Here is a 14443-nt window from a genome sequence, read left to right on the forward strand (position 1 = left end):
TTTAAATTATTTGTGCTATTGTCCTCAATTTAAATAATAAAATCAAGTTATTTTTAGTTTCTGGGTGTTTTATTGATTTCTAATATACTATATGTAACTATGTTATGTGCTTCTTACCCTTTGACATCTAGAAAATATTAATAGACCGGGAAAAAAATCCGAAAAAAAAGGACAATTAAAAAAAATATATATTTCCTCTTTTTCGAATTCCCTCTCCCGGTTTTTTGTTATTTTTAATTTTATTATTATTCTCTTTTCTCCTCCTTTTTTAATTGTTATGTAATTTTTCCCATGTTTTATGAGTTCTATTTACTTGCAGCTTATGATCAATAAATAAAACACATTGTTTTTCTTAATTTTCTTCGTGTTTTTTATTGCTTANAATGGAGGAAACATGAAAAGTAATAAAGATTAATAAAAAGAGAAGAGGAAAAATAATTTTTAAAAATATTTAAAAAAATTTTATTTAAAAAAAATTATTAAAACTCCAGAATTCAAAATAATGATAAGATATATTCTCCTCATCAGCTCACACGATTATGTCTGCATAAAAGAGTGCATTCTAATATCGTATCAATAGAGCCAAATCAAAATATATCAATAGAATAGTGTGAAGAGCACTAAAAAAAATTTAAACGAAAAAGTACTTATTAAGTAAATAATATACACGGTATTAAGCATACCAAACAAAAACTGAAAATAAAATGTACAGAAAATGCAAAATAAGACACAATACGAAATCCATAAAGCGAGTAGTGAATTCAAATGAACTTACACGTATCGGAATTTTCACGGAAAATTTAAGATATTTTCGCAATAAGATAGCCAAATTACAAAATATGAAAACGGAAGCGACAATAGAGGTTAGAAGCGTAAATAGAGGGATCTTATTACGAAAATATTTTGTTTTCCGGATTTCTTTTTTGAATAAAATATTTTTTACATATTTTTAAAAATATTTTATTTTAATGATTAAGTGCTGTATAGGAAAAAGTGCTCAAATGTTTGATATACGTTGAATCGATTAATATTCAATTATTTGAATACTTTCGCAAGAATAACCGAAGGAAATACACATTCCTTTTATTTTCAAAATTCTGTTCGTACTTTAACGAATAAAATTGATAATTATAATTTTTCTTAACCTTAAACGTCTCTTGAAGTAAAATAGCTATAGATCAAAAAAACCATTTTAGAATTATGTTTATTAATCAATGAAGGTATAAAATTAAATATCAAACCTTTAAAAAAATTAAATGTTGAAATATAATTTTTGATAGTCAAATTTGTTTTTATTGCTAGTTTAACATATATAAATTAGCCAAAAGAAGTGCTTTGGTAACAGAAGTAGAATCGAAACTAAAATTTTCAAAAACACAAAACCAAAAATCAAAAAAAAAAAGAGTTTTATATTTCAAATTCATAATGATATTCCAATTTATCTCAACCTTTCTTTCCCTTGAATTCAACAATAAAGCAAAAAGTGTAATTGTTTATTTGATTTTGACATTTCATCTAGACTTAATTATTTCAAATAAAATTAATTTTTTTAATATTTCTTAAAGGAAAGGCTTAGAAATAAATATAAAAATTCAACATTATTAGCCTCAACCACCGGCAAGGAAAATCAAATTTTAATGATTTAATTTTATAAATAGATTTAAAACTTATCAATTGACCATTGATGCTAAATTAATTCTAAATGGTTAATTAAAAATATTTTTAAAAAATGTAAGATCATATAGTTTTAAAATCAAATGCGAATAAACTTATTTATTTGTAAACTATTTTCTGTCGTATTTAAAGGAAAATTTTTTTGCTCATTGCGTACTGGTTAGTATGCAGTTGAAAACTGATAGAGTGTCTTGAGATTGAATCCAAAAGTATATAATTTCTTTGTCCGTCCTACTAAATGGCTTACTATTATACTGTAATTAATACAGCTTTTTACTAGTTTTAACTTTTATCTCTAATAAAAAGGAAAAATTATCAGAAAAATGTATTTATTAGGATTACAATTTACGAATATTAAAGCTCTCATTCTCGCCTACTATATATTATAGCAAACATATAAAAGAGGATTATTTACAGCACACTGAGATAAAAAAAAAATGGTTAACACTACCGGAATAGGGGAAAATTAACCACGTTTTTGGCTCTATTAGGCCCCTAAAAACTCGGAAATTTTTACCGAAGTACTTTGGTACTGAATTTGGTAAAATTACAGTAAAATTTGGTTTAATAATATGTGATAAAATGTTGTAAAATTTGTCGACTTTATCAAGATATCTTACAGCATGGTAAAAAAATTTATTCCGTTAAATTTACTTTTCAGTTTTGCATTTTTAAATAAATATATTGTAATTAAAACTATAATTTTGAAAACGATAATTTTCGGTAAACCGTTACCATAGGAACAGAGAAAATTAACATATGATTTTTTTATATACTACATAATTTGTTTTTTTTTTTTAAACCAAAATTAAGTAGTTTTTATTACTTTTTAATTATTTTTTTCAAAAATTTGAAATATTATTATTGTACAAGACTGTAATTCAACAAAAATTATTTTCTCCAAAACCTCCACCTAATAAAAAAATTATTTATCTTAAAATATGAGATCTTTATAAGTTCATCTTCTTTGAAGACTAAATTATATTACACTTAAAGACTTTCCACAGAACTTTCCACTTCAGAGATCGAATTTAAGTGGATCCCAATATGATTGGGCTACGTTTAAACTTGCAGAAATTTTAAATCAATTTATTTTTTACATACATAGTTTTATTTATTTTAAATTTAATATCTTTGTAAAACAGATTTATACTTTATAATATCAATTTATGCGTAAAAAATAATTATCTTAATAATTATTTTATTCTTGAGAAGGATTTTTTTCTGAAAGAAGATGCAATTGCATTATAACTTTTGACAGAAAAGAATGTAAAATTTGTCTTTTATTGAAAAATAAGTTTTCTTAATAAAAGGGAGAAGAGTTTTCATGTCTTATGTTATGCAAATGTTTTGTGTACATAATGTTAGCAAAAATAACTAAAACTTCTAAATCACAGATTTGAAGATTAAAGTATGATCGATAACAATTGTTATATCAGGAATAATGCGAAAATATAATTATATTTCAGTAAATAGATTATATTTACTATACTTTTAGGTACAAAAAGGAAGGAAATGTAAAAAAAATAAATATATATTACCTCACTAAATTGGCGTTCAGTTGGAATCCTATTCTTATCATCGTAAAGTACTAAAAATTGAATAAAGATAGTTTGTTGGTTTTCGAGTCCGACGTCTGATCATTCCGAGGAAACTGAATCACTAGTAAGTCGTAAGTGCACTAAAGTAGGACGAACACAACTTAAACGACGGTGCTTCACAGGTGGTAATAACCATTTACTGACGGTCTTCATGTCTGGCTGTAGAAGAACTACGTTGGCTAAATTCTGAGGTTAGAACTACCGGTGCCATTGGACAGCACCAGAAGACACAGGCACGTGGTTCACACTTATTATTTTAAAGTCCTCTACCAGCCTGCTGCCCGGATGGCCTATTTTGGGCATGGCACAGAAAGCTGATTCAATGAATAATAAAAATAAATAAATCTTTATAATGGGAAATGGCAATAGCTTTCACTAGTTCAAATGCTTAATATTTATATATCTTTCTCATGGCCGGATCTAAACATGCTAAGAAACAATTGCTATGTTTGCGCTTTGAATTAGTAAATACTCCTAAATGCTGGACTACAATAAATAGATATTGAATTGAGCACTAGTTATCTAATTAGAGTGCACTTTGAGAATATTATTCTTCGTATAAAAGAGCTAATGTTGTCACGTGGCTCTTATTTCCTTCTGAAATTTTTCTTAATTTGAGCTAATCAGTGAAAAAGATAGATAGAGATAGATAGAATGAGAAAAAGAGTTGAATTGTTCTATGCTAAGTAAAAGAGATTGAGACTTCAACTTATCTTTTTAAGACAGCTTCCAAAGGGACGGGTGGCCAGCTTACAAATAAAAAAAAAGTTTTATACAAATCCTCGGATTATGGATCATCTGCGACTTAAATCCTTCTGTGTTATTTTGTTTCCATAGCGCGAGAACTTGAGCGAGAAGAGACCGCGAATGAGGATTAGTATAAAACTTTTTCCACCAAAGTTTACTTCCTGTCTTGGCGAAGGGGACGAAAGAGCAGCACCAGTTTAATGAGGAGGAGCACCACCGGGGCGTTTCACTTTCAGGACGAAGTTTGTTTATTAGAAAGAGGCACCAAATAAAAACATGAAATAAAATTTCCCCCTTTTTTTGGATTTGTTGTTGTTTTGGAAAGGGGGTTGTCCGGCCCAAGCGGTGATCTTTTCGCCTTGATGCGCTATCCACTAAAGAGTCCTATACCAACGCGCCACTGCAGACGTTGAGCCATGGTAGAGGTAAACTCTTCTCGACCTAGCCCTCCTTCACTGCTTGGGTATTGATCGGCAAGGGGAAAGCCATTGCAGTTAGTATAGTAGTTCCGGTCGCACTGCTAGAATCTTTACAAAATGACTCAAATTAATATACAATTGAAAGGACATTGTTAAGAAATTTTAATAGAACATTTGTTTCTCATGAGATAAAACATTTCAGAGGAAATTCACGCTCTTTAAAATTCCCTGAACTCCCTTTTTTAAAAAAAATTGAAAGGCGTGTTTTATATTTCAAACAATTAATTGAAGTCGTTTATTGTATTGTTGTTAGATTTCTAACTATACGTTAGTGTCTCTATGGTAACTATACCAAACATAGGTGTTGAAAGAGATTCTATAATATTTTTTTATGCATATAATAGTCGGAATTAAATGTTTCATGTGTAGGAGAAAAGAGTGGACTGGAAATATGTAACTCTCGTCATCGGTACTCATAAATTATTGAAAATTAAAGTTAGGTTTTGGATGGAGCTAATAATTAAATAAAAAATAATACAATGAATTTAATATAAAGAGGCTTTAAATTTAATTAAAATTTAATAATTTTAAACATATTATACTTTTTTTGAAAAAGTAATGGATAAATTTTATAAAAAGTAAACGATGTATTTTGAAATATGTTACATGCTTATAAACAATTCTTAGAATATTTAAGAAAGATAAGTAGTTAAAACTAATTAATATAGTTTAATAAATTTCATTAAAACATATAAAGTTAATGAAAAAAAAATGGTGAAACTTTTAACAAAACTTCCTAAACTTAAAATTTTTTTAGTTGTTCCTCTTTCTAATTAATTAAATCAATATTAATTTAATTATTCGAAAAAATTAAAATAAATTGAAATTATATTATTGAAGATTATACAAATTCAAAAACATTGTAATATAAGGTTTGTTGCGAAAACAATAAAAGTAAAAATGCCGACATTTTTGATATTATTTTAAGATTTCTGTAAAATAAAAAAGAAAATTCAAATTTTTTTAATTGCCCATGTAAGCCTACATATTGTACAAGACTGTAATTCAACAAAAATTATTTTCTCCAAAACCTCCACCTAATAAAAAAATTATTTATCTTAAAATATGAGATCTTTATAAGTTCATCTTCTTTGAAGACTAAATTATATTACACTTAAAGACTTTCCACAGAACTTTCCACTTCAGAGATCGAATTTAAGTGGATCCCAATATGATTGGGCTACGTTTAAACTTGCAGAANCACACACATGGAACTGGCCAAGTTCAAGTGGGAGACGTTGGACCATCCGCCCTACAATCCGGACTAGTCGCCCTGCGATTTCCATGTGTTTGGTCCACCTGAAAGGGAAGCTCTTCAACTCGGACGACATACTCAAGGACGCTGTGAAGGACTGGGTCTCGTCAAGACCACAGGAATTCTGGGAACAAGGAATCCTGCGGCTTGTTCATCAGTGGGATCGCTGTGCACAGGCCTATGGTGTATATTTTGAATAAAATCTAAATTTGTACCCACCGTGTCGTTTCGTACCTTTTCATTTGATCGCCCCTTGTATATATATATATATATACTTATTTCACCGAGCAAACAACTATCTTGGAAACTTGGAGACAGCTTAGATAGTTTTGTGTAAGAAGTCCATCAAGCATTTAATCATGTATTTAAGAAAAGCGATGAATAAATTCAGCAAAAATTATTTCATTAAAAAGTTTTAAAAAAATTTTTTTTAAAATCGAAATAACTTATTTAAAAAATTTTTTAAATTCAGTTTGATTACAAAACTCAGTTTTATACAATTTTTCATTAATATAAGAAGATGGGCTCCTTACGAGGTAAATTTTGGTTTATTTGAATAATGTATATATGCCAGAGTGNATTATATGAATAACTTATTTAAAAAAATTTTTAAATTCAGTTTTACAAAACTCAGTTTTATACAATTTTTCATTAATATAAGAAGATGGGCTCCTTACGAGGTAAATTTTGGTTTATTTGAATAATGTATATATGAAAGAGTGAATTGTAAAATATTTTTATATGAGAATCAACTAGAAATTATTTGTCAGAAGCTGTAATAAAAATTACATAAATTTCAAAAAGGAGCACTTTTGCAAAAATATTCAAAAGAGATTCAGTAATTTTACAGAAATCAAGTAAATAAAACCCTTTAAACAAGTTTCCAGCTCTTAGATATTAAGCCTAATTCAGCCGCCCTGAAGTCGTGCTGTTATCATGCAAATTTTTATTAATTTAAGACGATGGGTTCCTTACGAGATAAATTCTAGTTCCTTCAAATAATGCATAGTATATGAAAAAGTGAGGTGTAAAATATTTTTATACGAGAATCTACTAGAAATGACTTATCAGAAATCATAATAAAAACAACATAAATTTAAAAAAATGGAACATTTTTGTAAAAATATTCAAAAGAAACTCAGTAATTTTACAGAAATAAGGTAAAAAAACAGCAATTAAAGATCTTTGACATTAAGCCTTATTCAACTCTGAAGTTGACGGTGACATTATAGTTAATTTCTTTTTTTTTAAATTTAGAGTCCTGAGAGAGTATAATTTAAAAAATTTAACTCAAACATGATTTTTCTCTCTAAAGAATAAGCCAAGAAGAAAGATTAATAAATATAAAGCAAATTTTTTTCTCTATTTTTGAAAATAAAGCTTCAAAATTATTTAATGTAAAATTAAATCTGCCAATAATTAAAGGCCTTGAATAAGAAAAAAAATATTGAAATATCTTTGAATGTTTATGAAACAAGCACTGAGAAAAAAAAGTATGGTCGAAACTACTAGAATATGGTAAAATTTACCGTGTTTCTGGATCCATAGGAACATCAAAAGCTCTATAAATTCTATCGAATTTCTTCGGTAAAGATTTTGTAAAAAATTACAATAAAATATGGTTTTATAATATGGGATAGAATTTAATAAATGTGATAAAATATGGTAATTTTGTTGAGAGGTGATTTTAGAGGCTCTGCTCTAAGGTGACTCCTTAGAGCAGATCCTACAAACTAATTTATTCGGTTAAATATATTTTTCAATTTTGTGAATTTACTGAATCTGTGGTAATAAGAGCTGCAGTTTCGAAAAACAGAATTTCCGCAAACCATTTCCATATGAACGGAAAAATTATCAAATGAATGGAATACAGAATATTTAAGTTTTATTATCAAAATTATGTTTTTTTTTTACCAGAAATATTATTATCATACTGTACGATAATTCTAACAAAATACTTTTTTTCACCGCAAAGTCAACCTTGCTTTTAATGTGATAAAACAAACCCATGAGACGGAAAATAACAAATTATCAGCAGCACTCCGATGCAATTCTGTAAGCAAAATAAATACAAACTAAAAAGTTCATTTCTCTTATATTAAGGTAACAACCATCGAAATATTTACGAAATCTCTCATATAATGATAATTTTTAATTGTGGTTCTGAGTAAGTTTTGTTTAGTTTTAAAATCAACTGCTCAATTGTTCATGAAAGGAATTTTTAATAGTTTTTAATTTGTATAATTTCGAAAAATTAAAATTTATATAATTTAATTGGTGATGTCATATGAAATCAAAAGTTATAATTCAGTGTATCCAGAAATAAATGATAATTCCATTTTATGAAATATATATCTTTCTACATTAAAAATTTACCAAAACTGTTAATATAATTAAATACCTAAATAAAGATAAAACAAATAATCAAGGTATTCAATATCATAATACTAAATGAAACTGACAGTAAACGATAAATGATTCAAAATAAATTTTTTAATTCAGAAGTAAAAATATATATGCTAGTATCACATATGCCTTACAAAATTATCAATTCAATAATTTTTTACTTCAGTTATATTTTCTAACAAAATAAGGTACTAAGTTTTCTTAATATGTTAAAATTGAATTATAACTGCAAAAAAATATTTGAAGATAAGTAAGGAGCTTATTTTCAAACTTTTTTTGGTGAAAAAAAAGAGCTGAGTAATTAAATCGATTTTTAAAATCATAAAAAAAAATTCTATTCATGTTTTATACATACCCTTTATTTTTCTTTTTAAAAAATAGCATGCTCTACATTTATATGCCATAAAATTTTTATACGGCCTAAACATAAGAGTATAAAATTTTATAGGATTTGAACTGATATTTATATGAATAAGTAGATTCGGATGCCACTTTTTCTGTTTAGCTAATGGATGACGGAAAATAATTGGAAAATCAATATTTCTTTAAGAAAAAGCTTAGAACTTTTTTATAAATGCAGTTTGGGACAAGTCATGCGCCCGTTTTTCGTATCGTGAACAATCTAGTTTAAAAGATATTAAAGTAATAAGAAAGAATGCAAAACGTTACAAATATGGACATTTAAAAGCCGCCACTCTGTTTAAATGTTTTCAAAAACATACCATAACATCTGAAAAGGAATGGGCATATTTTGCGCTTTTGTATACTAAAGAAAAAAAAAATACAGAAATACATACATATATGGACATACTATACTTTCAGTTCAATAAACAAAAATTTTCTCAGAGTCTAAGCATGAAATAATAGTGGAGAAGTAAAGAGACAAACAAGTGATAAGCTTTTTTGACCGATACGGGTAGAAGAATAAGTTTGAACAAGATAATAAAGGGAGGGAGATGTGAAACAGGTGTGAGGTGGTTTGTCTAAAGCTCCAGGGTGAAAAGATTAAACTAGAATAGATTTCCGAATTTTGGGAAACTGTGGGATACTAAAAAGATCATTCCCAAAATTTTTTGACCTTTTTTTCTTTAAAATATGGAACGATTCCTATAAACCAAGTTCAGTAGAAAAAGAGCAGCGTGAATGCTTTTAGCAGAAAAAAACTCATACCGTTGTTTAAAAATCCAACCTTGTAAAATGATGGAAGTGGTGGTTAATATCCTGACTTATGACATATATTTTATATTTTTTAAGTCGGAGTTTAAGAGAATTTTTAGTTTGTCCAATATACGCTTGGTTACATTGACATGAAATTCGATAAATTCTCCAGGTGTGATGGTACATAGTCAGCGAAGAGAGTCTTAGCAATTTGGGGACTAATATTTGCATAATAAGGTAAAAAAGTTGAATTGTTAAAGTTCGAGTGATAGAGTTTGTTGGATTGAGAAAAATACTTCTTTTAAATGGAATCTATAACATTAGAAGAAGAACCATAGTCTATAGTGATAGCTTTAAGGTAAATAATCTTTTCTTAGTAACTATGTGAACAAATTTTAGAAACACGGTAAACAAGTGCGCGCAAGGCAGCTATATTTTGGGTGAAATGTTATGAGGGGTGAGTGAAACCGTAAATTGTTTTCTGATAAGCAATGGAGTGAAACTCATCGCAATTACGATTAATAAGAACGTTTAAAAAAAAGGGAAACACTTATTATTCTCTTGTTCAAACGTGGAGTATATGCAAGGATCTGTAGAAGTCATAATATTGAGAACATGATCAATGCCAGTATTGTCTATTAAAGTGAAACAATCGTCGACATATCATCTATAAAAAAAGAACTTAATTAATCAAAAAGTTTCATTTCAAAAGAGTGTAGATACAAGTCACTTAAGAAAGGGTTAAAAGGATCACCTAAGTTGTCAATCATTCCATAAGGTTTATCATTAAAGGCGAATATGACTGTAACTAAACTCAGTAATTTGAACTTTAACGATTTGATTGTTTTACTTTATTATCCGAATTAATCTCCAAATTACTAAGATTCTGAAAAAATTTAAGTTTAAAGTTGATTTCTTCTCGGGAGTACAAAAAAATTTAAACTATTTTAAAGACCCTATTGCTAATATTAATAGCTGAGGTATTTAGGTAATATATTTTCATGGTGGTCATGCGTATATTGGACAAACTAAAACTACCCCTAAGCTTCTATTTAAAGAATATGAATGATGTGCCTTAAGTGCCTTATTATATGAATATTAGTCCCCAAATTGCTAAGATTTTTGTAAAACTCTCTTGGCTGGCTACGTACAATTACACCTTGGATATTTATCAAATTTCATGTCAATATTGTCTTGCGTATATTGGACAAACTATAACTACTCTTAAACGTCTACTTAAAGAATATGAATCATATGTCTTAAGTCAAGATATTAATCGATCTTCCGTCACTCTACATAGTTGGAATTTTAACAAGTGGTTTGAGTTTTCTTCGACTGAAATCATTCACATTGTTTTTTATCTACTGAACTAATTAATGGGAATAATTTCATATTCTGGTAACAGCAATACACCAGTATAATTGTGATGCATGATGAACAATAGGTGTGATTTTGTTGTGTGAAAAGAATGAAATTATGCATTGGCCTTTTTCAAAATGTAGAGTGATATTATGCATTGGCCTTATTCAAAATTTAGAGTAAAATTATACATTGGCCTTTTTCAAAATTTAGAGTGAAATTATGCGTTGTCCTTCTTCAAAATTTAGACAGTCTTTGACTATCTACTGCTTCCCACCTATTAAGAATAAATATCAATTGTGTTTTAGTTTTTTTTAGATTCGTTTCCTGTTTATGATATCCTAAAATACTTATTTAAAATTAAACTAAAATGAGTCTAGAGAATGCGTCTCCTTAACTGAAGCCCTTTTTTATATCTTTCAAATATCATGAAATATAATTGATTAATGTAGTTTGAAAATAAAATACTGTTATCTATTTAACTGTAATAACAAAATATAGTTGACTCATAAAATATAGTTGATTAATTAACTATAACATAGCATCTACTCTACAATATTTTTCAAAGAAAGGGATTTTTATATAATACTAACAATTAAACTGTACTCCTTAAAAAATTATATATTATATGAATACGTAATATACCTATTTAATAAGATTACATAAATTTAACAAAACATATAAAAAATAAATCGTGATTCAGAAAAAAAACAGGCAACAGATTAAATAAGTAGATAGCAATGTATATTAAAAAAAAACTTTAAAAAATGTTTTTCATACAAAGCTGAAATACAGAAAACATTAAAGAGTTTAAGAGAGAATATAAATTTAAAGTTCACATTCTGAGTTTACAAAATAGTTTGCTGGATGTGTATATGAAAACAATACATGAAAATAAATTGTTTGATTTTCACTGTTCATTGTTTAATTAATTTTAAGATCAGACATTTCTACCATCAAAATAATTTTTTATACATTTCTCATAAGAAAATAGAAGTACTATATTTTCTCTCTCATCTTATTAGAATTATATTGGCATTTAAAAAGGTTTCGTTTTAATGTTGCTAGTTTTATTATGCTACAGAAAATGTAATGTACTCTTTTTAAAAATGAATGAATATTTTCGCATTTTCTCAAATCTTTTTTCGAATATTTTTCCTAACAATGATATAAGGCATTAAAAATATGTGAATAAGAATAAACAATTAAATTAAAATAGTAAGATCGTTAAAAGCGAGAATAAAAAAGTTATGAAAATAATAAGGGTCATAAGTGAATTAAAAATATACCCTCATTTACAATATTTCGTGAGAAAAATCTATTGCTTAAAATTTTAACTTTCCTAAAATTGGTCATTTCAAATATCTATTATAAAAATTAAAATGCAACCTTTATAAAAACATTTACTTTTAAGAAGATTTAATATTAATATATATTTAAAATAATGAAATATTTAAATCACAATGCATGTATAGTAAAAAGGTTAAACCTTCGCTGTATTTTTGAAGTGAATGCCTAGTCCATTCTCCATATAATTTGTAAAATTTAATCAATAAGGGTATTGGCTTTGAAATACATCATCAAAAAGTCGTTTACCTATTTCGATTGAAAATTGCCTTAAAGAATGTTAACGTAACTAAACGATCCGTTCTTACAGCCGATTTAACATGTTCTTAAACCAGAAAACATAAATGTTTTCTAAATATTTCTGATCTTTTTTTCCTAAATGCTCAAAAATTTTATTAAATTTTCTTTTCAGACTAAAATAAGATCCTACTTCATACAAGTTACCCATAATAACGTAATTTGTTTATTGAATAATTGCATGGATTTTTAAAATATTTTTTATTTCATTTCATTCATTGAAAAGGGAAAAGGAATTCAATTATCCTATAATACTAAGTGAGTATTTTAAATGGAGAGCTGTAATAAACTACTGTCTGTTACTGTAAGTTGCAGTGAACTTTATGTTTGGTTATATCTTTACATTTCCAAAACTTAACTGCATTTGTGACACTTACAATACTAACTAACACTTTGAATACAGTGTTATATATTTAATAAAGAAATAGATCAAATAGCTAACACTACATTGCGTTACAGTATATTATAATTGTTTTTTATAATATTTCTAACATACTAATTACAAAAAGCACGCATTAAAAAATTAAAAAAATAAAAACTTAATAATTCATTAATATATGAAATTTTGTGATATATATGATATGTTTATGAAAAATATGTCTACAACATATGAGTGAATAAACAAAGAATAAACATATATATATATATATATATATTATTTTGAGTTCAGGATAACAAGCGTTCAACTCCGTAGAACCCGCATTAGGAGACATATTTGACTTCGTGGAGGATTTTTTGCCTCAAATAAGCCGCATTTGCGTTACATGGTGAAGAAAACAGTGAAAACTTACCACGGTTAACCTGGCAAGAGAGCTCTGACCCATGATCCATCTACCACTGAGGATATCTTACTTCAGCATTATGGTCGGTGCGAGTCGGGTGCGGAATTTGTATCAACTAGCCATGGCAGGGATTTGATCACAGGTCACCTCATTGGAAGGAGAGAGCTCTATCACCAGAGTCAACACGGTGCTTATTCATTCATTAAATATTTTCAAAACGATTAATAAAGTTTCAATCATTAAATATTAAATATTTTTATTTACTTATAAATTGATTTATTAGCTCTCGGGGTTTCGCCAAAAATCAATTAAGGTTCTATATCCAAAAATTCTAGAACTATTTCGCTTATGGAAGATTTATTTATATTTTGGTGAGAATGATAAAATAAAAAGTAGCCAACATTTATTTCTTATAATGAATTAAAAAAAAACAATAATATTTTTTAACAGATTAAATAATTCATGCTATAAATTAGAGCTAAGCCTAAAGTCGGGGTAATTTGGAGAGTTCTGTTTTCACTTCTACCGTATGCGTTAATTCTTATCAGCAATCAAGCAGATTTTGTTCCACAGATTCAGTTGCCGATTCCAAAAGTATAAAGTTTAAAACAAATCATTTTACTTGTTTATTATTTTAACTTCATCAACAAATTTGTTGCTTCACATATCTATTTAATTTTTGTTTACTAAAAATATTCGTTAATTTTCTTTTTTCAGAGAGATTATTTTGCGATAGTAATAAAAGTTGATTACAATATTGCTTTTAAATTTAAGCAGTTAGCTTGTAATAATTATTTTGATTTTTTAATGTGGTTTGAGATAGGTTTACATAAAATTTATAATAAAAGTCAATGTATTTTTGTACAACTTAATAATTATAAAATAGTAAATAAATACCAATATTGAAAACTGAATTTAATCTTTTACTATAAATTTTTCTCAACACTACACTGAGAAAAAAAAATTCAAAACTATAAGAATATGTTAAAATTTACAGTGTTTCAGGCTCTATAAGCTGTAATTTATACTATGGTGCACCGCGGTAATTTCTACCGAAGCGATTTGGTAAAGAATTTGGTAAAAACGAAATATGATTTTATAATAAGTGATAAAATTTGGAAATTGTGGTAAAATTTCATAATTTTATCATGATACCTCAGAGAATAGAATAAAGACCGTTTATTTAGGTAAATACACTTTTCAATACTGTATTTTTTATTGAATGCGTGGTTTTAAGAACTATTACTGCAAATTCAGACCTTCTGGTAAATCGTTAACATATGAACGGAAAAAATTACCAAATGTGTGGTTTAAATACCTTACATTTTGGTTTTTAAT

At 27.1% G+C, this 14443-nt stretch overlaps 1 protein-coding gene across 12 annotated transcripts in view; it reads right to left on the reverse strand.

Moving 5' to 3' along the window:
• Nucleotides 1-14443, reverse strand: part of LOC107457578 (sodium channel protein para) — a 264069-nt gene that overhangs the window by 168872 nt on the left and 80754 nt on the right. For 9 of the 12 annotated variants that reach the window (XM_071183270.1, XM_071183268.1, XM_071183272.1 and 6 more), the window contains exon 1: nucleotides 3216-4738. The exons of the other annotated variants lie outside the window; for them this stretch is intronic. The gene's annotated coding sequence lies outside the window, so the exon portion shown is untranslated. Of the gene's footprint in view, nucleotides 1-3215; nucleotides 4739-14443 lie in introns of those variants that run through there. 12 annotated transcript variants of the gene reach the window in all.

Source organism: Parasteatoda tepidariorum, chromosome 7, assembly GCF_043381705.1.
Source record: "Parasteatoda tepidariorum isolate YZ-2023 chromosome 7, CAS_Ptep_4.0, whole genome shotgun sequence".
NCBI lineage: Eukaryota > Metazoa > Arthropoda > Arachnida > Araneae > Theridiidae > Parasteatoda > Parasteatoda tepidariorum.